We start from the raw sequence: 27,925 nt of genomic DNA, 5'->3' as shown, positions 1-27,925 counted from the left end.
TACTTAAATACCATAGTAAGGAGAGACCACTTGTTACTCATTTTCTGCCAACAGGACATAACGAGGACTTATTAGATATACACAAATATTTTTTCAGTTTTCAAAAAGTGCAGAAGTTTTTAGTCCAATACTGATGCTGGTTAGTGCCCATGGTAAACTGAGTGTCGTGATGTACAGTATAATCAAATATTTTGAAAATCTCGTTTATCATTAAACTGAATGAACGACTTTGGCCAGTGTCATGAAGAGTAAGTACAATAATACGATCTTTTAAAACTATTTTCCTTCATAAAAATTAGGAACTTGCTCAACGTAAAACATGGCTGCTCTACTGAAGTATAGTACTTTAGCTTTCAGAGTTTCTCCAGAATGTCAGCATTTCTAATGTTTTTGCACTTCTAAACAGTAACTCTTGTCGCTTAAAAAAACGTTGCTTAGTAATCATCAGTTGTAGTGGTCAGGGCCAAAATCATGAGTGCAGCAGAGCAATGTTTAAAGTGACACTCAAATATTTTGAAGAAGAAACCAAAATTTTTTTAAAACACGCTTTTATTAAAATGCACTAAAGAGTGGAAAAAATGTTTTGAGACACACCAGGATTTTCTTACAATTAATGATGCTTACAAAAATAAAAGCGTGGCTGCCAAACATAGAAGGAAATGCTACAAGAAATAAACATTTTTTTTCTTGTAGCATTTTCCTCCATGTTTGGTGTCCACGCTTTTATTTTTGTAAGAAATCCTGGTGTGTCTCAAAACATTATTTTCCACTTTTAGTGCATTTTAAGGAAAGCATATTAAAAAATTTTAATTTCTTTATTTTATGCTTCGTAGTCTTCACAGAAATTGCAACGATTTATGATTGTAGGTTATGAAATTGAACGAAATATTCTGTAATATCCTGTCGAGCCAAAGAAGATTTGAAAAATCCGTAGAGTTATGAACTTATTCTACCGAGTCAAAGAAGGTATGAAAACTTATTCTACCGAGTCAAAGAAGGTATGAAAAATCCCAAGACTTATTAACGTCATACAAATCCTGATATACAGGGAGAGGTCACCGTAGGGTCACTAGAGGTCACTGCTGACCTACTGATCATGTAAGGTTGTATTGTCACCAGGACTGAGTAACCACGTAAAATTTCAAGTCCATCGGACACAGGGAACAGGTCGAAAATTAAGTCACAAGATTTGACCCAGACAAACAAAGAGACTACAGAAAAAACGCAAGCTAAATAAAAGCATATAAAAAAACAAAGTTTGTGTTGAAATATAAGTGAGATGGTGTCACTATCACCCCCATGAGCACCAGTGAAGTAGAGAAAGTGAGAGAGGCTTTTTCCTCTTCCTCTGGACAAAGACGCTCCTGTATGAGAGAGGAGTCCCAAAACCACTTTCAGAACGAATCACGAATCCCGAGACCTATTCCCTCAAGTCTGAAATGTGGCATCTCTGTAGGATGTTCTTTCAGGGGGGACTTTCTTATCGCTCCCCTTTAGCAGCATCCGTTAAGTTATCAATGAACAGATTTTCCTTTCGACGCTACTACATGTTTTTATAATCCAATATAATGTTTCGAGTAATATTCTCACGGGTGTAAATATACTGTAGTACTCGAGTTGTTAAGACTATTAATTCTGCCCTTACTCAAAATGAACTTGAATTTGGAAAATTTCAATTTAACACTTTGGCTATATCTGAATATCTTGTTTGTCTGTGAGTTATTTGACCAAACCGTCGCGCAAGAACCGTACACGGTGAGTAAACGTCTCACACAGCGTGTAACAAAATCGAACAGAATGACAAGAAAATCTCATTTTTTGTAACTCATTTACTTCAGACGGATATGAGAAATTACATCTTTACATCTTTCACTTTTCTTTTGCAGGTTATCATTGCACAGGCGTTTGAATTTGAATCCAATAATTTGAGTAACAGAATGAGACACTTTTTCTTATGGGCAGCCAGTCTGCTTGTTAATATGCAATGTAATTCTAATCATATTATTATTATTATTATTATTATTATTATTATTATTATTATTATTATTATTATTATTATTCCTTCAAGTTTATTCAGTAAAACTTCAAGGAACATGTATAGTATGTTTAGTTATTTTGCTTTGCTTAAGAGTTATTTTGAACAACAGTCGTCCACTGAGTGAAAAACGCAAAAAACCTAACAGCAATGTTATATTTTCGTTGTATGATTATAAAGAAGCTTATCAGACCACTGCGTCAAAACAGTTATCTTACAGGGCTTGCCAGAAGGGTTTGTCATGTAAATGTAGTACAACTTGTATTATTAATGATAGCTCAAAAAACCTGGTAATCCGGTCAGTCGAAAATAAAAGTAAAGAATCAACCCTAAAAACTTAACTTACGGACAAAAGGGGACAATAGTAGCTCTCGTTTTTAACCTAATTATGTTATAATTATGCTTCCAATGAACATTGTTAATAAAACATAAATGACTTTAGTTTTTCCAGTGGAAGACTGAAAGCCAATAAGCAAGGACCATTTTGTCTACTTTAGATGACAACATACAGCAGTCTCTGAGAAGGACGAAGACTGGGCGATGTTTCAAAATTGCAAATTCTTATATTTTCGTGTATGTATACATATCAATCTATATGAAACGTCCATGAATTATACAGATATCCCAATCTAAATTTCTATACATAAAACAATACGATAATTAATTTTGTTGCACACATTTACCTTGATATTTGTTTTGAGAATGATGCATCAACGCATGGACTTACGAACAAACACTGTGGTCAGTGTAACAATTTCGGCCTGTGTTCTCAGCTACCACTCTGTTGGTCGCGAGTTCGAATCTCCGACCGGCCAGTGAAGAACAAGAGAATTTGTTTCTGGTGATAGAAATTAATTTCTTGCTATAATGTGGTTCGGATTCCACAATAAGCTGTAGGTCCCGTTGCTAGGTAACCAATTGGTTCTTAGCCACGTAAAAATAAATCTAATCCTTCGGCCAGCCCTAGGAGAGCTGTTAATCAGCTCAGTGGTCTGGTTAAACTAAGATATACTTTTTCTGAAACAGTACTTCGAACACTGTTAACAAAGTGTTTATTTCTAATTAATTTTTACTGTGACTTATGAACCTTAAATTCATATTTCTATACTTTTTTATGAACGTTTCCTGGGTGTTACAGGGGCCTCCGAATGAGTTGACATGTATGTGCATGTACATTGACTGATAAAGACAAATTACTATTTAATGTTGTGGTTGTTCGAGAAAATATTTTCCGATTCCAATATATAGTAAATAACGCAAACAAGTGCCAATTGTTAATGTCTGTCCAGCTGGCATTACGACGAGTTTAAAGCCTGTCAAACATGACATCTCATTCCCGCCTTAGGATTATTGTTATCCCACTTCAAAAATACCAGAAAAGACAAACTATAATATCTGATCATATATGCCGAGGTGAAGAATGTGAGCCTCACCAAGGCATACTTATCAAAAGGACTCACCAGTCACATCCGGTGTGGTGTCATCAAGAAGCATCCACGTGATAAGCTTGGCACCTGTCTCAGAGGAGATCTAATAGCATCAGGAACTGAAATCCTTGCCTAAGAGAGAAAGCACATAACCAAGAAGAGAAATCATCTATTAATCTCAAGTACTAAAAATGAGTCACCTTGCCCACTTTGAAAGCAACGTCTTGATCATCTACAATGAGACTAAAGAGGCATAGCAATATCAGAGTAGCTGCATGATCAAAAACTGAAAAATATAAATAAGAATAAAATGACCATTAACAAAGAGAAGAGACTAGTTAAAACAGATCTGGTTAATCGATCACGAGGCTTTGGTTCTGACTAGAAACCTGAAGACTTGCAATGGAATCTCCCAATGCTGGAGGGGAGAGCACGGACAAAGAATATCTATCATAGATATTCAATGTAGGTTTCTTTTGTGTGAGGATCCCAGCTCTGGCAATTATCCTGGAGCCCGCAGTTATCCTCTTGGTGAATGATTTTAGTGTCTCTGATAAGACAATTTCTGGACGGCTTTTGATGGTGTAGATTAACAAAATTCTGGCGTGTAGCTCTTTTGTTGCCGACATCCTGTAATTGCCTTTTCCGGTCGCCACTGTGCGGCCGTTGTTGCTTGGGTGGAGGGGCTTGAATTACTCTACCAAACATTTCAATTAAAAAGCATTCTGGTCCTCGGTTCTTTGTCCACTGTTTTATCACAGGTGGCTTTATTGTTATTCTGTCAGTGATGGTCCTCAGAAGGGCATCGGCATCCCGTCTGTAGGCAGGCTAGTAGTCAGTTCAATGGTAAATCATCTTTTTTTTTTGTCTATTGCATCGTTCGTCAATATCTGTCCAACATATTCAAGTTCTAGCAGATCATTTTCCAGGTACTGCAATAGGAGAGTGAAAATGTAGATTCAAGAATATCACAGTATGTACGAGTATATGGAAATACAGTATACACAAGAAAACAGAATCCAGTAAAAAATGTAATAGAACTCCTGACTTTGAATTGGAATTAGAAATAAAACCTCGGGTTTGACAACATCATCTGCTGAGAAAATAATTCATTGTATATTCAGGAATCGTTGACATACTGTATGTTAGTGATGGTGACAAATATGTAAGCGCTACTGTGTTTCTGCCAAATGCGCTCGGTTTTTACATTTAAGAGTGCTTTTCAGCTTTTCAGACAGTCGACAAAAGCGCCGATGAAAAGATGAATGCAGCCTTGGCCATTTTCGATATCCGACCTGGATCTGGGCTAAGGGCTGCAGTCACCGTTGGTTTCACGTCTATCTCCTCAAAAAAAAAAAAAAAAAAAAAAATGATGGCAAATTAAGCAGCAAAAAAAAAAAAACATTAAAAATGCAATAAACAATGAATATAGTGTAAGGGCTTCAAATCGCCTCTCCATTCTTGTGCGTCGCTCTTCATATGTACATTATTCATGTCACATATATGTTACTTGTCATTATTTCAGATTCTTCATGTATCTCATTGTATGCATCATTGTACTGCCTTTCCGCCGATATATATATCTGCCTTTACATGTTCTGTAACGCATTATATATGTTTTTTATGCCTGTAACAAACACAAATTCTGTATGGACGCAGCTGGGGCCTTCAGGTCGCCCGCTACCTTTCCGTCCACTTTCTGCATTATAAACACCTGTCGAGAATAATAAAGAATCAGTCTTTCACTTCTGACATTTCTTGAACCTTCACACTGGTGACCCTGGAGTGACAGGTAGCGCGGTTTTGGCCCAGCCATTCACGGACTAAAAATGGCCGCAGCCTACCATCAGAGAGCCTTTAGCGGACTAATTACAGTGTCAAAGTTTAGGCCTCTGATAGCTCCTTTCCTGGTGGAAACTGTGCCATTAACGGAATAAATAAGAGGCGTACCATAAAGGACAAGTTTTGGTGCTTCATTTGACCACTCAAACAATTAGCACCATAAACGGACTCAATATGGGTGCATTTTCCCCGCGTTTTGGTGCATGTGTAGTAAAGATGTCGAAAGCTGAACTTCAATGCGAACCCACAAGCATCATCTGTACACCTCTCTCACCAACAAAACCAGACGCAGTCAAACTTCCTCCATTTTTGTGGCAGAACATGGCATCATGGTTCCTGCGCGCAGACGCGTACTTTTACGTGGCGCGCATCTCAGACTATACTATCAAATCCGACGTCACCATGACGGCGCTCCCAGAAGAGGTCTTCAACAGAATCTTCCCTGGCTCGACATGCAGCCGGACAAGGTCACATATGCGGCCTTGAAGGATAAACTCATCCAAACTTACTCCATGCCCCTGTGACCAAGAGAGCACAGCGCGCACTCGACCTATTATCCCAGCCCCTCAGAGAAGCATCACCCAGGGAAGCCTGGGACGAACTACGGGGGTTGGTAACACTGCCAGGCTGCAACGAAAACGGGAGGAACAGGAAGGTAGACTTAACAAGAGCGATCTTCCTTCAATGCCTACCGCAGGAAGTTAGGGGCCAGATAAAAGACACAGATGCCTTCGACATGGATGCCTTAGTTGACGTCGCCCAGAAAATACACAAGGCCACCAAGGCCTTGAAACACGCAGCTGCCCTCGCAGCTGCCTCCCTGGGAGCCTGCAGCCTGACGGAGGAGAACGATGACAGTGAGGGAGACATCAACACTGTTGACAGGAAGAAGTCACCATTCAGGGAACACAGGACATGGTCAAACCCGGTGTGGTGCTTCTTCCATAGAAAATTCGGCACTAACACCAAGAACTGCAGACCTCCCTGTTCCTTTACAAAAAAACAAAATCGGCCGCAAGTAACAGCTGTGGCCCCAAATCCAGCTCCCCCCGACCAGCAGATTTCTTCATCAGAGATGAAATTTCGAAGCGGCTCCTGCTGGTAGACACTGGAGCAATGCAGCTGGTATTCCGCCATCCGAGTAAGATTTAGAAAAGATACCTGACTCAACACCCACCCTCATAGCAGCAAACAGACACTCCCATCCAGGCATATGATGACCTAGACTATCTCAATTCTGGGCTGCAGATACCACTGACCCTTCATCATCGCAGAGGTTCAGTTCCCCCTGCTGGGTTCAGACTTCCTAGGGCACCACGGACTTCTAGTCAATGTCGGAAGAAAACGCCTCCTCGACACAGGAACCTGCCACTCCCATCAGCTCTCCACCGGACCTGGAATGCCTGCCATCTGCTCCACAGCCCCCAACAGCTGCACGTCCCTCCTACAGGAGTTCCCAGACATATTCAAACCAAAGCTACGCCAGTCACCGGGGGTTTCAGCAAAGCACAGCATCTTCCATCATATCACCACGACGGGCCCACCAACCCATGCCAAGTTCTGAAACCCAAAAATTACAAGACACCAAACGGGCCTTCGCAGAGTTGGAACAGATGGGCATTTGTAAAAAGACATCAAGCCTGTGGGCGTCTCCCCTCCACATGGTAAAGAAATCCAATGGTTCATGGAGGCCCGGTGGGGACTATTGGTGCTTGAATTTTCTGACAACACCAGACCACTACCCACTCCTAAACATGCAAGACCTGATGGGCGCCCTCCATGGAGCGAAGACTTTCTCCAAGATGGACCTGCTGAAGTCATACTTCCAGGTCTCTGTGAATCCTGACAACGTCCCAAAGACTGGCATCATCACACCCTTCAGGACTTGTACATTTTTCTATTCCACCCTCGGTCTCAGGAATGCAGGTGCCACATTCCAGTGCCTGATGGACACCATCTTGGGGGATCTGCCTTTCTGCTTCTGCTATGTCTACGACATTCTCATCGTCTCCAGGTCCCCAGAGGAACACCTTCGCCATGTCCGCACCGTCCTGAAATGTCTGCAGGAGAGCGGACTAGTCGTCAGGTTCGACAAATACATTTTCGGGATAGAAAAAGTAGACTTCCTCAGCCACGAGATTTCCCCAGCGGGAGTGTGCCCCACGGCCTTCAAAGTAAAAGCTATAGAGAATTTTCTGAAACCACAAACCATCAAGGCCCTTCAGGAGTTTCTTGGGATGATGAACTACTACCGACGTTTCATCCCAGACGTCACCTGCACTATGTACCCCCTGACATCAATCCTGAAGGGCAAGCCAAAAACACTGACCTGGGAAGCTCCATAGCAGCAAGCATTCATCCAGACAAAAAGGCCCCTCTCCAGTGCCACCACCTTAACTCACCACAACCCCAGCCGCCCTCAGACTGACAACAGATGCCAGCAACATTGCCTGTGGCGCAGTACTCAAGCAACTAGTGAACAGTGCCCCCAACCCTTGGCCTTCTTCAGCCACAAGAGACCCACTACAGCGCCTTCGACAGGGAGCTGCTGGCTATCTACCAGGCTGTGAACACTTCAAGTATCTGCTGGAGGGGACTGAATTCATGATCCTAACAGATCACAAACCCTTGGTGCACGCATTTGCAAAGCCGGGAGACGCATGGTCTGCAAGGCAACATTAACACCTGACCGCCATCTCCGAATTTGGGTGCACCATCAACTACGTCCCTGGCAGGAAGAACTCAGTAGCCGACACCTTGTCGAGAGTAGAAATCAATTCCCTTCACCTTGGCATCGACTACAAAAACCTGGCATAAGACCAAGCAGCAGACCCAGAGATGGCAGACTAGAGAACGGTAGTGATGGCTCTTAAGTGGGTAGACGTGCCCTTAAGAAACTCGAACACAACTCTCCTCTGCGACACCAGCACCGGCCGCCCCCACCCCCTAGTACCCGCCTCGAGGAGGAAGCAAGCGTTTGACATAATCCACAGTCTCTCCCATCTATCAGGGTGCATAATGGTGTGCCTCATGACTGACGAATTTGTCTGGCATGGCATCAACAAGGACGTCCGACAATGGGCAAGGAGCTGCACCCCATGCCAGGCGACCAAAACATCCCGGCACACTGAATCCGGGGTCGGCGACTTCCCCCAGCCTCGTCGGCGCTTTGGCCACATCCACATCGATATCGTCGGGCCTCTTCTGCAGTCGGGAGGAACCAGAGACCTCCTGACGATCGTAGACCACTCCACTCACTGGGCCCAAGGCAACCCCCATGGAGGAGGCATCAACAGCGTCATGCGCAGAGGCCCTCCTCTCCAGTTGGATCAGCCGTTTCGGAGTGCCAGACAGCATCACTACAGACAGGGGTCCAGCCTTCCTGTCAGAGCTCTGGGTCTCCTTGGCATGCCTGATGGGTACAACACTACACAGCACAATGGCCTACAACCCCGCAGCAAACAGCATGGTAAGAGGGCTCACTGCTCTCTTAAGGCAGCCCTCATGGAACGTTGCACCAACGAGAGGTGGAAGGAACAGTTGCCCTGGGTCCTGCTGGGTCTCTGCACCGCACCAAAAGCAAATGGCGACGCCTTCCCTGCTGGGAAAGTCTATGGGGAGACACTGGCTGTTCCCGGAGAATTCTTCGCGCTGTCGACTGATGGCGCCGACACCCACCTCCCGAGGTTGAGGGAACCCACACAGAAGTTTGCGCCCTGCCATGAGACCTTCACCAACAGAACCACCACCTACAGCCCACCTGCCTTACAGGCATGTGCCTACTTCGTCAGGGTGGATGCCTGCCTGCTACCCTTAATCAGGCCCTACAGGGGGCCCCACCGAGTCATCAGGCGGGCCGCCAAGGCATACCTCTTTGACATCCACGGGCGTGAAGACTGGGTCAACATCGACAGACTGAAGCCGGCATTCCTGTTGGACAGCGAGGTATGAGAGGAGGCAGGCAGGCGCCCCGAGTTCCCCCTCAGTACCTCCCGGCAGACACACCCGTACCCCCACCAAAGCGGGGTCCGGGGCGGCCCAAGGGGACACATCGAGCCAAACCCAGATGTGGTTCTACCCCACGCGCACAGTTCTCCAGGGGTAGGGGCCCCACCCCAACTACCTCAGCGGTTGCGTGATTAATGTTGCTTCATCCAGTAATTCCTCCTCTAACTACTGTCTTGGGCGGGGGGAGTATTTGTAAGGGCGTCAAATCGCCTCTCCATTCTTGTGTTTCGCTCCTCATTTGTACATTATCCACGTCACATATATGTTACTTGTTATTATCTCAGATTCTTTATGTATCTCATTGTATGCATCATTGTACGGCCTTTCCGCCGATATATATCTGCCTTTTACATGTTCTGTAACACATTATATATGTCTTCTTATGCCTGTTAACAAACACAATTTCTGTATGGACGCAGCGGGGGGCCTCAGGTCGCCCGCTACCTTTCCGTCCGCTTTCCGCATTATAAACACCTGTCGAGAATAATAAAATTTCGCTCCGGGCTGCTCTAGGAGCAAGAGCCCGTGCTGGCACAAGGCCAGCTAAATCTGAAACAACATAATAAAGGATCAGTCTTTCACTTCTGACATTTCTTGAACCTCACAATGCGAATATAAACTTCAAATACGCCAGGTAACGAATTGGACAGGCAAAACATGGACAACACACATACATAGCCTACACACACAGGAGTCAAAAACAAGGCTGCCTTTGACTTTAGAAATGGCTCATTTACACTTGGGGGCATTTATTTCTCCCACCTAAGAATCCAAAACCCTTAACTGGCATTCTCGTACCTTGAGGTACATTATATCTCTACTCTGAACGATTGGTACTTCTCATTCAGGATGCATTTCCTGCCCCAAAGGTATTCACAACTCTTCGAGAGGCACAGGTATCCTGAGTAGTACATAGACTTAAGGCAAGATTTCTCTCCCCACCCTTAATCCCCTCAAGGCCGTATTCGTGGTTATGCCGCAATTTAAGGGCTGATAAAGATGAAAACAACATATTAAACAGCCATATCACAACGGAGACTCTATTTGATATTTATGACAGATGAAGGGTAACTTTCGTTACAGACAAAGAAAAAAAAAGTTTGCTTGCTAAATTTCTAACATGACTTGTAAATTTACAGTGGTTGCTCTTTGATGCATGCATTCACTTTAGCAGTGGTCCGTAAAACAACAACCTTGAGACGACAGTGTGACGCACTTGAATGTAACGCTTGTTACATACCTAAGCAAGGTTACAAGATACTGATTGGACTAGAACTGAGTTTCGTTTACCTTGTCTTATCATCAGAACTATTTTAAACTCAGTACATCTGTGTAAAGGTATCTCGCACTTGTCTATCTCTGGTAATTATAACGATACAGTAAATGGCGCTTCTGTATTTTAGAAGTAAAATTCATTGTTAACTTTTAATGTATTTCTTCAAAGGGAGCGACAAGAAATATAATGCGGTTGTTTAAAGTTCGGTTTTGCAAAGGACAATCATTTTGTATGCAAATACAATACTAACATACTATTGACGCAAAGGAGAAGATTGTTTACCATTCCTTGATTTTCGAACGAGCACCGCACAGTCTTTGAAAAAAATATATTCCAATTCAGAAAGGTGAAATGTGAATTTGTTGTCCATCAGTTACAGCACTCGTGAGTTTATTATTTAAAATGTGTTTTTAATTTTCCAGCAACCTTCAATAACTCTTAACCATTCTGAACTAACACGAAAAAGTTTGGACTTTGTTGTCGTCTTCATTTTTGACTTTGACAACTGACAAGTCGGTCAGTGTTAGAGGTGTGCCGTGTTAGGTAGTGGGGTGCAAGAACTAGACAGACAGGTAAGTTGTTTACCAATTGCATGTGCGTACTTTTTATTTATGATGTATACAATGCCGACAGATTTCACATCAGAGTAATAGTCATTTCGTAAAGGTCGAGGAAACTAAAAAATTGTGGGAGTTCGTCAATGTGCCGCGACTTAAGCTACGTTAATGATAGCCTGTGGCCTTAGGCTAAATAACGTATGTACCGTCTGTAGAGTCGCTATATGATTACAGTTACGGTTTGTTAATTAGTTATCAGTGAAGAGTATTGAAAGGGTTACCACAAGCATATTTAAAGATGCTGACAGCGTTTATGTGGCCTACCTAAGTTGCTCAGGTAAGGTAGCATAAGTAGATTTCCCAAGCAAGACAGTAGTCTTCTATTGCCACGGCAATCGTAGTTCGTGGGATTGGTTGAATGAAAAATGAGGCTGCTTAATCAGTGCTTACGTCCAGAATGGGAGGAAATGCAGATCATGTGGCGAAAAGCCTATTTAGTCTAGCCTATCACAGTTAATTCTTAAATTGGTAAAATATTGCTTTTCTGACGTTTTTGAGGAACGCTGAAGAATTTTTTCATATCTGCTAAAAATGCATTGTTTTGGAGAAACAAATACACAGGGAATCAAACAGATTTCCGAAAGCTCTCTGTTTAGATTTTTAAATATATTTGTACTCATACTTAACTGTGGATTTGTTTATCCATTTCCAGACTTATACTAGTAGAGTATTTTTTAATGCATTGTCAACTTGAGGCATTGATGCATACCAAATGGTATGGCAGATAACCCCCCTCCCATGTGGTTTTTAGGTGGGTTTGCTATAGGGAACAAAAGTAGGACTCTGGGTCTTATCATAACCTAACCTTTAACCCAATACTGTAGATTGGCTCTCTTCATTAGATATGGGAGGTTGTAATGGATTGACGAAGCTTTACATTATAAGAGAATATGAAAGTTGTCAGAGACACATAAAAACCACAGAGAGGTAATTTTACTGAAAAGCTGTGGGTAAAACTTTACTTTAGTTGCGCAGCCTGATTCCTGCCAGTCGTTGACTAGAACAGGTTCCTCATACATAAATAGGCATAACCGTCCCTATAATGCCAAGTCCTGACCTACCCAGATCTTACTTACCTAACCTAACTTAGGGTGATTTTCCCTGACCTGGCCAGTTTTATTAATAATTTCTTAAGGCATTTTTATTGTAAGAAACATTTCTAAACTCAAAGAAAACATAAATAAAATTTATGCCATTGCTGCTGATATTAATTGTTATAATTGTTAATAGTTGTGATATTGTAGCTATAATTAATAGTTTTAATGACAATAGTTATAATAACATTAATAGTTATAATTATATTAATAGTTATAATTATATTAATTATATTAATGATATTGATATGTATAATTAATTATGATTATATTAATAATTATATAAATACCATTGTCTCTATCCAGAAAAAGATAGCATACTCAAGCTCGAGAACTGGACTTGAATATTGATAAGTAGGCTAAAATTGTAAAACAAAAAATAGATATCAGACTGAATAGCTAAATGAAAGATATGCATTTTCCAAAGTAGGAGTTGCTGAATGGCCAAAATAGGTCCCAGTACTTGGGCTTGTCCCTAAAGTTCATAATGCATGCATCCAAAATAGGGGTCGGGATCATCTGCTAACTTGTTCCTGTGGAAATACAAACCTGTACTAGCATGAGCAAGTATAGGTTGTTGTAATTAAGTATCAAGGTAGTTAACTGGTGGGTAAGGGGGTTAGGGAAAATAACTGAAATACCCTTCACTCTGCAACCGTCACTGAGCACTTTTTCCTCGGCCATTGTTTAGCTTGGATGTGTGACTACAGTTTCAGTAGGTTGAGTTGTTGAAACCAACCGTTATGCTTTTAGTACTGTTAATGTTTATATGTTTTATCTGTAATAAAGAAATTATGCAGTGACTGAGCGCATGTGGGCTTCATATCTCCTCAAATTGTTGACCCACACAGGTTTTGTGGTTCCCTTTGGGGTAGGATTTGCAGTCTTATTTCCATTTTCGCAGGAAGATGAGAGATAAGAAGCATTTAATGGCATATTTGGGGAGAAATATTCGCCAGTGAGGATATATAGTAAGGTTGGTAGCTTACCATCCTCTCTCTGATGATGAGCCAGGTTCTTAGGCTTGTCTTTGTCTTAGAGTGATTCCAGTCATTACATACAGGTAGCCACTACCTGCTGTGTAGTGTTCACAGTCCCCACATTGTGCTTACAGAGAGACAGACTTTTCAGACAACAGCTCTGCAGTCTGATGCTTACAGGTATCTAGGTAAAATGTTTGCCCATTATTGTGCTGCTCTTACTGCCAGTGGCCCCAGTGTTGTGTTTGCACAATAGTGCACATGCTTGTTTAAAAGGCGCCAAGAGATTCCCTCACATCCCACTCTTCATCATTAACCACATGATCTGAGGTACCAAGAAGCAGTACAGTCTCCCCAGGTAATAGTTTGGAGATTATTCAGCAGATCCTGCGAGAGATACTTTTATTGCAGGCTTTTGCAGAATATGTCTGGTTACTTCCACTGTTTCTTTATGAACATGTACCGAGGGAGTTGGGCCAACTTCTGTGATAGGGGTTGTAAAGGTGGCCTCTCTCTGATAGGAAGATCTGTTCAGTAAATCACAGACTTTTTGGTATATCTTCAGCAGAATTAGTGCTTGTCAGTCAGAGTGGTGAAAGCCTTTAGAGCCATATTTAGACTGAAGGGTATGGATCTCTTTGTCGGTAGAGTTATCTATGCTTATGAGGAGCTCTGAACAGTCTTGTTCTCCTTAGGAATTTCCTTCTTCCAAGTGGGATTTGACTCTTGTCACCTCCCACTGCAGGCATCATACAAGTTCTTTTGGGGGAAGCTTCAGACTAAGAGCTCAAGTTCAATGATGTGTTCTTTCTAGCTTTAGCCTTGGTGAAGTGTATTGGTGAATTACATGGCATGTCATATAGTCCTGCACTCAGAGGGTAGAGGATCTCACTCATTCTCGTTCATTTCTGAGTTTGTGGCGAAAACTCAAAACCTGTCACTTTTGTTAAGAGATAAACGTTCTCAGTCTCCTCCCTCTTGGACTTAGTTGGTAGTGACCTGGGTGATGTGTTTTGTGTCAGTGCAAGCTTAATTCTACACTTGTAAAAGGACCTGTCTTCGTAGTCCAAAGTTGTACATGCAAGGTGCCTAGGAATGCCCTTTTAGGCCTTTTGAAGTGATTAAATGAGTTGACAACTTTTCAAAGGAAGTTGACAATCGTACAGTTTGGGCAAAAGCTGACAGTTGGGAATGGGACTGTCCCTAGCCCTTTGGGGGAACTAATCGGTTTTTCAGGTAATAAGTGCAGGGGTCTGGAAAAATCAGATCTCTTACACCTTAAGTCCCTGAACCTCTCCTGCTTGGGACCTGTGGTGATTGCTCAAAAAGTGTTGCCATCCTGGCTGTGTTTGGAGAGAAAAGTATATCACCCAAGTACTCTCAGTCATGTGTTAGCCTGGGATGAATGATAAGTGACTGGTCTCTTTCTTCCTCCTCCTCTCCCCTTATGTGGAGTGGCACATCAGGCCAAGTATCTGCGGGATTTGTTACAGGTAAGTTACACAGTCTAGCATCCTGTTTTAGAACTTGATTTTAAGATAAGACTCCCTGCTCCCCTTTCAGTGGGAACCCATCAATCGTATTTGCTAAGCATAGCTGCTTTCTGACTTTTCTAATCCTTACAGGGGTTGCTCTTGGTTTTCCAAAGATACTTGTACAAGACTCTCCATACGCCTTTTCATGCTCAGGGTCCTACTGTTCTGGCGTCCCTAAGCCAGACCGAGGAGGAGGTCAGAGGAGTGGTAACAGTAGTCACAGTAAGTGACTGGGAATGTAATATTTCTAGGTGGATTTCAGCTTGTCTCACATTGCTCAGTCCAAGGAGGGTATGCACAGACCAGACTATCATTAATTAGCTTTCCATGTTTGTGGTGTTGCTGCTGGTGCAATGCCAATTCTGCCTTTCTAACCTCTGCTATTTATACTCCATAGCATCCTCTGGAGACAAAGAGCTACTGAAGGCAGTGTGTCCTTTGGCATTGTGGGGACACTTCATTCTTCGGCTGTCCATGATATTTGGTTTTGGCCAAAAGTTCCCTGCTCACATCAGTCTTCATGGATCCCATTGCTTTGCCCTCTGAGCAGTAGGATGTACTATTGTGGACATTTCTGCTGTTCCTGTTCCTCCTGCTCCAGTCATTTAAAGGGTGCCTGCCTCTACATTGTCCTCAGCTGACAAGGGAGAGGACATCTCTGAGAGACCCCAAGGTTGGGAGAGATCAAAGAAGTGCTGTTGTGCTCCATCGTCTGCCCCTTCCTCATTGTCTTCCTCCTCCCCCTCCCCCTTCTCCTCTTCCTCACCTTTTTCCTCATTCTCATCATCTTTGGTTTAGCAGAAGTTTATGAAGGAGGCATGGAGGGCTGGCCTCCACAAGAAGGCAAAATAGGTGAAGTGTGCAATCTCCCATTTGATATGGCACTCAGAGATATTCACCATGATCTTGTTCAGCTCAGTTGGAGCTATATTTATAGAAGTCTGGATATTATTGTTTAAATAATCACCTCAGTTCTATTATCAAGTGGAGAATTTCTTATAAAATCCAGAAGTTTTGTCTTAAGATAAGTCATGGTTTAATGCTACATGTAAGCTTGCCTATCATGGAAAATAAGCTTATCGTGTATGGTTATCTCCAGTGGTGATGACCATAAGTGGTGGTCTACTCCTAAGTCATCATTGCAGTTGATTCTAGCAGGCCTTCCCTTGTAAAAGTTGACAAAACTGCTGTTTATTCCCCTAAACAGAAGGCAGAACTTTTGGTTCAATTCGTTGTGAGCAAACAGTGTGGTGAATCCTTGGTGTTGCCTAAGTCATGCTTTCCAGAGTCCAAAGTAGTGTTCAGTGGCCTTCGGATCTAGAGAAGTTAACACTTTGCTTCTGGGGCTTGACAGTCAGAGCGAAATAAACCCAGACTTAAACTTTTCACTTTTCTGAAGAAGATGGCTGATTTCATGGCTCCTAAGATTACAGTTTTCAGAAAGTTTGTCAGATTTGCAAGTTAAATTTTCCTTATGTTTGGAGTAGGGAAACATTGCTTAATTTCCTAAGGGACTAAGTCCATTGTCATGCCTCTCAGAATACAGTTTAGACCAATTTCAATTACCCCCGTTTTATCTAAGGTTTTTGAGAACCTGCCCTCTTAGTGTTTTTGTAGGTTTTTTGAAGATAATAACCTGCTACCAGCACTACAGTTTGGGTTTCGTAAAAGCCTTGGCACTAGTGGTACATTCTTGTCAATATCTACCATCTTGAGGATTGCTCTTGATGAGGGTGCAAGCCTATGACTTGTGTGAATCACAAAATGCTTATCTACAAGCTAAGATTATTGGAAAATGGTGGATCTCTGTTAGTATTTTAAATGAATTTTTAATAGGCAGAACCTGAAGGGTCTGTGTTGATGGCCAGTGTAGTAGCTTTAGTAATGAAATTTCAAGTGTTCCTCAAGGTAGTATTCTTGTATCTTTGCTATTTATCATTTATATTAGTGGTATATAGCAAGATCTGGAGAACAAATTGATTGCATATGCTTACGAACGAGTTATGTTTGTATCTTGAATTGTTCGTTTCGTAAGTTGGTTTTTCTTGTGTAGTGTGTAAATTTGTTGTTTACATTTCCGAGTTAACTCGGGACTCATAGATTATACTATTTTCATTGCATTTTTAAGTCATGTAGTATTATAAAGAATTATACTGTGGATGCTAGAAAGGCAAAAAGAAGAAAATGAAGTTTAGATTCATGCACATTTAAAATTTAGTATTCTTTTCCATGCTTTAAAAGTTATGAAATTGGAGGGAATTTCATAGGAGCAGTATCTGACATTGGAAGTTCACAAAGCAAACAGTTGCACACCACCATCTACTGTATTGACAAAAATACATACTAAACATTTCCTACGGGGAGAAGAAATACTGTATGTAGAAAATGGGAATTCATCAAAGAATGAGTTCAATCCAGAAAATAGAAATAAATAGGAATATTTTATGATTATGAACGAGTATTCGTGATTGTAAGAGGAATACATGGTAGCTAATCATGAGAGTACTTGGGATAATAAGGGAAGGGGTTAAAGGAACATCTTCTTCTTCCTCTTGTTCTTTTGTTCTTTGCAAATATTCTTACTAGCAGAATAGGTGTGCAGAGCAAAATTTGAACTTGTGACCATGTCTGTTCATATTTGTGAATGTTCACAAGTTGAGCATTTGTAAGTAGGGTGGTGTCTTACTCAGTTTGCTAGGAGTCTTATTTTGGCTACAGTTAAAATGTGGAATAGCTTACCTGTGCGGTTGAGGAATCTTCTGACCTCCATATGTTGAGATGAGGAAAAAATTAATTCCTGCATTCCGCTGACTTCTTCAGAAATCAGGTGTACTGTATGAATCTTTTCTGTCCCCTCATATTTATTTATTTGTTACTTTTTTCTATCACTTATCTCTGTCTGTTGACTCTGCCATAAGGGTTTTCAGCTGAAGGTTTAAAGAAAGAGGGATGTCGATCCTGCTTGTTTGTGTTTGTTTCTGAGTTCATGGTTAAAGCTTGGAAACCATCAGTCCTTTTTAGACTTTGTAGTTGAGTACCAAGACAAGATGCTGTCCCTGTTTGATGTAAGGTTTATGGTGCTAGTACTTACACAGAAATCAACATCTTGTGTAGATTGTTGACAAGTTATTTAAAGTGATTTGAGAAGGGTCCTTCAAGCATTAAAAAAGCTCAACTCCTCTTAACCACTAATCAAAACGGTTCAGTAGGAGCTCTTTACCTCTCTTTTGAGCATAAACCCATTCAGTTTTGTTGGATTCTCACTCAAACAGGATGACGAGGAAATTGATTCACTGAGAGGGAGGCTACAGATGCTGCAAGATGCAATTATTGTATCGAAAAGGTTCTACAATGTGATATACCAAGGGTTTTTAAAACTTAAATTCCTGATAAGAAATAAGAAATATAAGAAAATTCAAGGGAGTTAGGCTTTGGAGGTCTGACTGTAACCATAGCAGAAGGTTTTATGTAAGTAACCTACCAAATAATTACATAGCCATAGTTTCTACTGTACGCAGCAGCTCAAAATTCGAAGTATACTGCCCCACCCACTTTCGGGGGAGAATAGGTACAACGTAGCTGAAGAGCTCAATTCGTTTCTGCCGGCTAATGACTGAACTCCAGTTATTAGCAGCTCTTGATTCGTTTTTGCCGGATGGTCGGAGGTCATCTTTTGATGAAGTACTCTGCTTTTGGTAGCATAGCTATTAAGCTTAGCTAGAATTCTGCCTTATTGGACTTTTGACGTATCATGTCTGACTCTGGTTTGCCTAGCATTGGGTATTGCAGCTAAGGCTACAAAACTAGGCTCACTTCTGCAAAATATGACTTGCATACCATATGTAGTTCTTATAGGGAGCAGATTTGCTCTCCTGAGCTTAATTGTGAAGAATGTAAGGACTGGGAGAAGGGGAAGTGGAAGACTTTACAGACACACTTAGACAAATTACAGCGTGACTGACTGAGAAAAGCTACAGGTAGGGCTGAAGCTAAGGCTTCTGCTAGTACAAGTCATTCTCCAGGAGTTGATATTGATGTTCTTCCTATTCTTTCAACACCTGTGACAGCTTTTTCTCCCATTTCCAGTCCTCCAGCTTTTCCTGTCACTCCATACCTAGCTCTCATTCTGCTGAACCCAATGCCACTGCCAGCTTAGAAGCATGGGTAGATAAAAAATTTAATTTACTTGTGGATACTGTTTTCCAGATTGGGAATTCTGTGAAGGTCCTGACGGACAGATTTAATAGTGTAGTGTCGAGTGGAGTGTCAGTGGAGGGGGCGGCTGTTCATCCCACCGATGCTCCTAGACCAAGGTCCTGATAAACTCATATTGCTCACCTGGGAGGAAGCAAACTGGCAGCCCAAGGGAGGTTGGTGGGGTTTGCCCACGAACAGTCGTCGCCTCATCTGAGCCTGTTGTCCGCCAATCCCAGGCCGTGGAAGAATGCCATTGGAAAGGCATTTGAATGGACGTACATGCCCTATCATCAAGTGATCTGGACTCTCCCACATCCAAGAAGCGCAGTGGCCGTTTTGTGAAATTTTTTAGGCCATTGAAAAGGCTGGGCACTTCCTTGGAAACAGATTTGCCCCCGTCTCATAAGCAAGCTGTAGAGAGGAAACACAGCCCTCTCCCTTCTTGTAGTTTTTCGGAGTTGCCAGCGAGAGATTCTCGCGTCCATTCAGTTGCGAAAGTGCGTTCTGACCCCAAAAGAGTGTGTGCCAACCCAGCTCATCAGCGCAAAATGTCCGAGCACCCAGAGTATGATAGTGTTGTGTGTAAGTGCCAACTTGAAGAATGTTTGGTGTCCGAGTTATTATCTCTAGAGTGCCCAGTGTCCAAGCGCCCATCGTATGAGTGCACTTCATCCAAGCGCCCATCGCATGAGTGTTCAGTATCCGCCTTTCCAGTTCGTGGGTGCCCAGATTCCAAATTTGAAGAGCCTGTATATGACCGCTCAGTGTTTGAATGTCAAATCGCCAAGCGCCCAGGTGCTGAGTGCCCATCCTTTGGGCACCAAGTGTCCGTGAAGAATGCAGCCGCTTCGAAGGAGTCAGTGTCTGTTCCGACAGCGAGTGGCCGCCCAACCTCCGTGCGTCCAGTCTCTGTGGGCGCTTCTCTCAAAGTCCAACCTACTTCTAACATCTACGTGACCCCACAACGAGAGATTCCAGTACAGTACCTGATTCTTCAGGTGAATTTCTGTCTGTTGCTCAAGATCCTTCATTGGCACCACTACAGCTCTGGCTTGATAAAGTTCCGGGCCTTCTTCAAAAGCCAGCTCCGGTAGTGCAAGAGACCATGAACCCCCCAGGATCACCCGCTTCCTCCGTCGAGGAACCTGTGGAAGAGGAGCAACCTACATCTAACTACTGGGCACTGCTCAGGTTTTTCCTGATCTGTTACCTGTCGTTCTTCTCTCCAGCTGTCCCTTCATCTCCAGGGTCAGCCTTCTTGATGCAACAACCACCAGGTACTGCCAGACTTCCACGTATGGTTTTATCTTCATCTTCGAAGAAAGCATTTGCCCACATGGACGCCTGGTTAGCGTAAAAGGGAGATGTCGGAAAAGCGGTGTCCTTTTTGCCTCCCTCTCGATTGATAAAGGCAGAAGTATCTGTCTTATGCAACTGGAGAAGCTCTGTCATTGGGAGTTTCTGCCTCCTCTCAAGGGGACTTCTCCAGTACCATAGATGCTTCTTGTCATTCTGCTTTCTCGTCGGCCAGAATTCTCTTCACTGCCTCAGAATTAGACCATCTGCTTAAAGAGATCTTTAAAGTCTTCGAGGTCTTCAGTTTTCTGGATTGGATGGTGGGGGCTCTAGCCAAGAAAATAGAAGACTGTACGTCCCTCCAAGAGAACTTTGCATCGGACTGGCTGGGAGTGCTGGCATGCGCTGATAGAGCCATAAGAGATGGAGCACTAGAGCTGGCGACCACCTTCACAACAGGAGTCCTTAAAAAACGAGATTTGTGGTGCTCATTTACAGCAAAGGAAGTTACCCCATCGCAATGTTCTTCGCTTCTTTTTTCCCTCCTGGACAAGAATAGTCTGTTCCTGCAGGACACCCTGGAACGGATTTCAGTAGAGCTACAAAAGAAATCGATGCAGGACCTCCTCGCTCAATCCACCAAAAGATCTCAGTTCCCCGCATGAGGTACTTCTTCTACCACAGCTACTAGAACATCATCGCCCTTGCAGCAACAGCCCTTTCGAAGTTCTAGGGGTCGTTTCCAATCCTGACCTAGAGCAAACCTCTGAGCTTCCAGACCAGCCAAGAAACCTGTTAACAGGCCAGCACCTCGAAAGTGAGTCGTCCGTCCTCCGTGTTCCAGTGGGAGCAAGACTCCCATTTCTAGACAGAATGGAAAAAGAAGAATGTGGAGCCGTGGGTGCTGAAGGTATTGAAAGAGGGCTATGCAATCCCTTTCAGGGAGAAACCTCCCTTAGTAACCTCTCTCATCAACTTAACAGCCTGCTTGGTCGAGATTTTTGACCCTATCTCGGGAAGTGTCAGCCCTACTAGAAAAGAAAGCCGTGGAAATAGTCAAGGATGTAAACATGGAGGAGTTTTACAACCGCCTCTTTGTGGTTCCCAAGTCACCGGGAGGATGGAGACCTGTCCTGGATGTCAGTGCCCTGAACCTCTTCATTCAAACAACGAAATTCAAAATGAAGACGAGTCAGTCGGTATTGTTGGCCATCCATCAGGGAGACTGGATGGTTACGATTGACTTGCAAGATGCTTACTTCCACGTTCCAGCTCACCCAGATTTCAGAAAGTATCTGAGGTTCGTGTTCCAGGACAGAGTCTTCCAGTTTCAGGCACTTTGCTTTGGACTCTCCGTGGCCCCTCAAGTTTTTACCCGGGTACCCGCTCCCCTAACGAAATGGCTACATCTCATGGGGATAAACATCTCTTTGTACCTGGACGATTGGCTTTTACGCTCCCCCTCGAGATCTCAGTGCTAGGAGGACCTACAGAAAACTCCTCGTTTTGCTCAAGATTTAGGCCTTTTAATAAACTTCAAGAAGTTGCAGCTAATCCCGACTCAGTCTGTTCTATATTTGGGGATAGTGATAGACTCTAAGTTTTCCGGCTTTTCCATCCCAGCAAAGGATCCTAAATTGTCGCAGAAAAGTCCAAGACTTCATAACTCACCCCTCCTTCTCAGCCAATGCATGGATGAGTCTTCTGGGAACCCTCTCTTCCATAGAGAAGTTTGTTCCATTAGACAGGCTACACACAAGAGCACTGCAATTTTACCTCAAGGCCAATTGGCAAAGGAAGTTGTTCCTGGATTCGTTCGTCTTCAGCATCACTCCCCAGATAAAAGAGGACCTTCGGTGGTGGCTGCCGAAAGACAGATTTGCAACAGGAAGGTCTCAGGCTCCAGTGAACCCTGACCTAACCGTATACTCAGACGCTTCGGATCGGGGTTTGGGAGCCCTTCTCAACGATGTGGAGGTTTCAGGAACATGGTCTCCTACCAAAAGAAACCTCCACATCATTGTAAAAGAATTAAAAGCGATTCATCTTGCTCTTCAACATTTTGCAACGCAAACCTTCAACAAGACAGTAGTGGTCCATTTGGACAGCGTGACCGCCCTGGCTTATACAGTATCAAGAATCAAGGAGGGACTCATTCTTTTACGCTCTACGAAGTGACAAAGGATTTTCTTTTGTGGGCAAGAAGCAACGAGACCCAATTAGTGACTTGCTTCATTCAGGAGAGGATGAACGTCCTTGCGGACAAATTGAGTCTTGGCAAACAGGTTCTACTGATGGAGTGGACACTCAGTCCACAGGTGTGAACCGACCTGTGGAAGCTGTGGGGAAAGCCGTTGATAGACCTGTTTGCTACGTCAAGGAACCATTGTCTTCTGTTGTATTGTTCCCCGGCCTTACTGTAGGACTGGTCGGACCTTGACCTTTACGTCTTCCCTCCCTTCAGCATGCTGAGGGACGTGTTGAAAAAGTTCAAAGCACACAGCGTGTTGATGACCTTAGTTGCTCCCTTTTGGCCACACAAGGAGTGGTTCCCTGATCTGCTAGGCCTTTTGACGGATTTCCCAAGGCTACTTCCTCAGAAGAGAAATCTTCTCAAACAGCCGCATTTTCTCCGAGTCCATCAAGGGTTATCCACTCTTGCTCTGATAGGCTTCAAACTGTCAGGGAGCTTGTCAGAGCAAAAGGATTTTCAAGGAAGGCTGCAGAGGCTATTGCTAAGTGTAGGCAACAATCTTATACTGCAGTCTACCAAGCCAAGTGGGCAGTTTTTCAGGAGTGGTGCCGAGAGCGAAATATCTCCTCGTCTCAAACGTCTGTAGCCCAAATCGCAGATTTTCTATTACATCTTAGAACCTCGAAAGGACTCACAGCATCTACCATCAAGGGTTATAGAGCGATGTTGAGTTCAGTATTTAAACATAGAGGAGTAAACCAAACCAAGACAGCGATTTAATGAAACGTTTTAGTACTAGTAAGCAAGCAAAAACCCTTGGGAGTCGCTTGAACCTTTGGAATCATCGTCACTTCGGAATCTGACGAAGAAGACCTTATTCTTGATGGCACTGGCTACAGCCAAGAGAGCTAGTGAGGTTCATACCATCAATAAAAGGGTAGGTTTCTCACAAGGCAATGCTGTACACTCACTGATTTTAGATTTTTTGGCCAAGAATGAGGACCTGACTAACCCTTGGCCTCACTCTTTTTCAATCAAGAGCCTGTCTGAAGTACTCGGTCCATCCGATCAAGGGAAAGTCCTCTGTCCTGTAAGAGCCTTGAGAGTATACCTTGAAAGAACCAAAAACCTTAGAGGTTCAGCCTTGAACCTTTGGTGTTCTGTGAAAGACCCCATCCGTCCTTTGACCAAGAATGCATTATCATTCTTTTTAAGATCTGTGATTTCGGAAGCACATTCGGGAGTTCAAGATGATTTACTGCCCTTATGTAAAGTAAAGGCTCATGAAATAAGAGCCGTGGCGACGTCTTTGGCTTTCAGACGTACTGTAATCAGTCTCTCTTCAGTTTTGCAAGCAATATTGGAGGTGCAAGTCAGTGTTTGCCATGTTTGACTTACGGGATATTGAAACGGTGTATGAAAAATGCAATACTTTAGGTCTGTTCTTCATAGCTGGCATGGTATTGGGCGATGAAGGATAGGAGGAACGCCTTCTTTTCCTCTATGCACTCTCCTTGAATTAGTTGCACCTCTTGGGAATTTTGGTGAACGCTGAGTCGTCAGTGTCACCAATCTGTATTGTTTGGTTTTGGTTAGAATTTTGTGGTGGTGTAGGTTAATTTTATCTGGTCTTTGTTGTTCTGTTATACTGTACCCAGGGCAAGGGTATATTCACATATTATTTATGTGACCCTTTTGGATTGTAAGCTTTGGCAACTTGCGATTAACCTCCTACATTGCAAAGCACCCACTCAAGTAGAGGCGACCCTTTGCTCTACTGCCACTCTGCTACAGTTTGAGAGGAACTATGACCAGAGACAGTACCTGTCTGCCATTGCTCCCACACCAGGTTAGGTTACAACAAGCATTTCAAGATGCTAGCTAAATTTCTGTTCCAAATTCTTCTCCATATCAGTTTTTTTTGGGGTAGTATACCTTACGTCCATTCATCCCACCTCCAATCAATGTGGGGGTCAGCTATGTAATTATTTGGTAAGTTACTTATATAAAAATAACATTTTTATAATAAAATATATAAAGTTTTATATATACTTACCAAATAATTACATGATCGGAGCCCTCCTTCCTCCCCTCTCATGGACATAGAGCATAAATGAATTGAGCTCTTTAGCTATGTTGTACCTATTCTCCCCCGAAAGTGGGCCGGGCAGGATACCTACACCCAAAACAAAAGAGTGCTACTGCGAATTGCGAATTTTGAGCTGCCGCGTAAAGTAGAAAATATAGCTATGTAGATATTTGGTAAGTGTGCTGGTGATTTGGTACAATACATGTACTGTACATGCGCTACCCGGGTCTAAGTGATGTCAGGTAGGGCAGCCGATATGACCATTGAAGGAAGAAATAACATTTAGATAAATTTATTTACTTATTTGTTTATTTATTTAAGAAAATTGTAAATTCAGAGGCTCTGAATAACCCTTATAGTTTCTAGTGCTTGGCTTTAAGGACCAACCTTCATAATAAATTAATCACTTACAGCCATCAGTAAGTTCAGAGAAGGAGTACCCGCTCCTGTTAGGAGTTCTCTCTTTTTGTTGGTGATTTTGCCACCTCAGGACTAGCTAAGCGTCAGAAATAGCAACTTGCTAAGAGCATAGAAACATTGGATTCAAGTTTTCTGCTTCAAAGACTTGCCGTTTGTTTAAACTGCAACAGAAACAAGGAGGTGCCAACAACTTTATAAAGATGATTGGTAGTATGCTACCCAACAGTGATGAAGGGAGATTTCTTGGAATAACTTTTGAGAGGGAACTCACTTTGTTTCCACACACAAGCATGTTAAAGGACAAAAAAGTTTTATACAGTGATAATTGTGGAGCAATTGAAAAATATGCCTTTTATGCTTATACAGTGCTCTGGGTAGATCAGAGTTAGAGTATGGCTGCCAGATTTACCTTAGTGCTCATATAACTGAACTTGAAAAACTGGCAATATTAGATGTCATGGATTTATGTGAATGCCCTGGAGTTTTCATACCCTCTCCTGTAGAATAAATACATGTAGGTACTCATCAAATGCCTTGTAAGTCCAAGAAGAGAAGAACTGGGGCTGTGCCATGTAAATTGCTGAAAAGGCACATCATCAAACCCTTTTGAATACATGCCTGGAGAGAGTTAATAAAAACAAAATTTAACATCCTTAACCCAAATAAGCCCTTCCAAATATTGTACCTATCACTCAAAGGGCATAGGACCAAAAAAATGTGATTTTCACACTTTCCAGCATGGATGACTAATGAACCTAAGGTGTGTGTCCAAAAGTAACAAGCAAGAAATTTTTATTTTAGGCAGCAATAGAATTCTAATCTTAGCCCATGATGGAATTCATAAAAACTCCATCAGATTCTGCTTGGATGGATCAAAGACCCAGGAGGGGGATGGCATTGTAGTTGTGCAAAATGATGTAGCTAAATTATCCAATAATGCTTTAGTTTTTACAGCTGTATTAAAATCTCTAACATGTGGCAGAGATGTCACTATTTATTCAGAGTCCTTTATTGCCCTCACAATCATTTGTGAGCCCTTCCCATCCAACTTTTAAGAAAATCCAGGGATATGTCTTTTGGATTGCATCCCGTTACAAATCACTTGAGTTTTGTTGGGTGCCCGCCCATGTTGTTATCACAGGTAGTGAACAAGCAGATGCAGCAGGTATATACAGTATGCAACAAAACTGTATAGTATTGAGTATCCCTCAGTTCTTTATACTGATGTGTAATGGTCTATCCAGTCATTCATAAAACAAAAATGGCCAAATGAATAGAACTCTTTCTTGGAGAAGAACATAAATATAAAAAAACCTGTCCATTGATTGAATTTAGGTTGTCATCTTACCAGAGAAATTATAAGAGTTGAGACTAAGCTGAGTAGAGTGAGGATGGATCATACTCACTTAACCTACAAGTTCATCCTGGAGGGGAATAAAACCACCTAAGTGTGATCTTTGTGACATGCCCCTTACTTTGGAGCACATATTGGTGGACTGTTCCAAGTATTTAGATGAGGGAAGGCAATATAAAATTTTAGGGCCTTTAGCAGTTTTAAGTGATAACAATTTTAATAATAACATGGACTTTTCTAAAGCTATGGACATTTTTCTGTGAGAATCTAGCCATGGGATTCATGTAAACAAGTTGGAGAGGCTTTTTTGAGAGGCCATTCAGCTCATGAATACAGTGGTCTTGAAAATATACAAGGCTGCTTAGTGCCACCCAATGTTTTCCATATATCACCCTTTGGATTTTGCAATGGAGTCCACACTGACCTTTCAGTGTTTGAGAGGTAGATTTTATCCTCCAGTCCTTCTGCTGTGCTTCCTACACTGCTTCTAATATGGCAGTGGAAGTATTACTGTTGGACTTGTTAGTATCTGGGCTGATAAATGGAATGGCAAAGTGTGGAGATGCTCTTTTTCTCCTCTTCTGAAGCTGGAGCCTTGGAGTTGGTCACCATGGCTTTGTTGTAGGCTACATCATGGTTGGACTTGTGGTTTAACATAAGGTGATTATGCCTATTCCAGGTTCTCTTTGTTGAGGAGAAGCCAAAGATATTAAGATTGTTGGTTTCAGAAGGAAAGGCATTGACATGATTCTACCATCAGGCTGCAGAAATTGTCTTAAAAAGGAGTGTGTTGTAATCACTTCTTGAGATTAAGTTGCAACAGAGATTCTGGGTTCCTCTTCACTCTTTGCAAAGAGAAAGAGCCGGGCATTAGTGGAAAAATGGAGGACAGACAATAATTAGTCCTTTATCCACCTTGTAGTTTACTTCGTGGTTCATTCTGGATCTACAAAATATACTGCAGTTTAGCCTTCAGAGCCAGCTACTCCATTGACATTGGACTTTAAAAAAGTCCAGGTGTTTTCCAGGGTCCTATTAAATTCCCAGTACAATAGTTATGTTCCTCAGGAAATTGTTAGGGATCTTCCTGACCATTCCAGTCTTCTAACTAGGCTTTGACTTGGAAGGGAGGTATGGAGAAGAAGATGGGAGGGGAATACTGAAGTCTGTAATCCTCTATTGTTTCTGTGAGTTGGCGGATGCTGTCATGCCACTGGGCTTTGGAGCAGCAGTGAGGGCTAGAGTCTTGGGTAGTCTGTGTCTTTTGGGATGTCCATTTACAGCTCCCCTTCAAACAAGTATCCTCTTTCTCATAGGCCAGGTCATTTTTATGACCCTCTAGGATCCAATATCGCACTCTATTGACAGAGGTCCAGGCAATACTGGAGAATGACGAGTGGAAATTGTAATGTGGGCAGGAAGGGACAAAAACAGCTGGCCTCTTGGCAGAGAGGGCAACAGCACCGACCTGCTATGAAGGCGGTCAAAGAGAAACTGATGTGTTGTAGCCGAGATGGGTTAAGGCAGGTCGGCTGTGCCCTCCTTCCGCCATCTTGGCTAA

At 42.6% G+C, this 27,925-nt stretch overlaps 1 protein-coding gene across 7 annotated transcripts in view; it reads left to right on the top strand.

The window, feature by feature from the left end:
• The window catches only part of Ocrl (Oculocerebrorenal syndrome of Lowe), a 231,832-nt gene that overhangs the window by 96,887 nt on the left and 107,020 nt on the right, over positions 1 to 27,925 (top strand). Inside the window, exons 1-2 of one of the 7 annotated variants that reach the window (XM_067090751.1) lie at positions 10,471 to 10,650; positions 11,011 to 11,160. The exons of 2 other annotated variants lie outside the window; for them this stretch is intronic. The gene's annotated coding sequence lies outside the window, so the exon portion shown is untranslated. Of the gene's footprint in view, positions 1 to 10,470; positions 10,675 to 10,852; positions 10,973 to 11,010; positions 11,161 to 11,186; positions 11,344 to 27,925 lie in introns of those variants that run through there. 4 more of the 7 variants (XM_067090752.1, XM_067090754.1, XM_067090758.1 and 1 more) reach the window with 4 other exon arrangements.

This window comes from Macrobrachium rosenbergii, chromosome 47 (assembly GCF_040412425.1).
Source record: "Macrobrachium rosenbergii isolate ZJJX-2024 chromosome 47, ASM4041242v1, whole genome shotgun sequence".
Lineage (NCBI taxonomy): Eukaryota > Metazoa > Arthropoda > Malacostraca > Decapoda > Palaemonidae > Macrobrachium > Macrobrachium rosenbergii.
The sequence above is the reverse complement of the archived record's forward strand: the minus strand, read 5'-3'. Positions and strand labels throughout refer to the sequence as shown.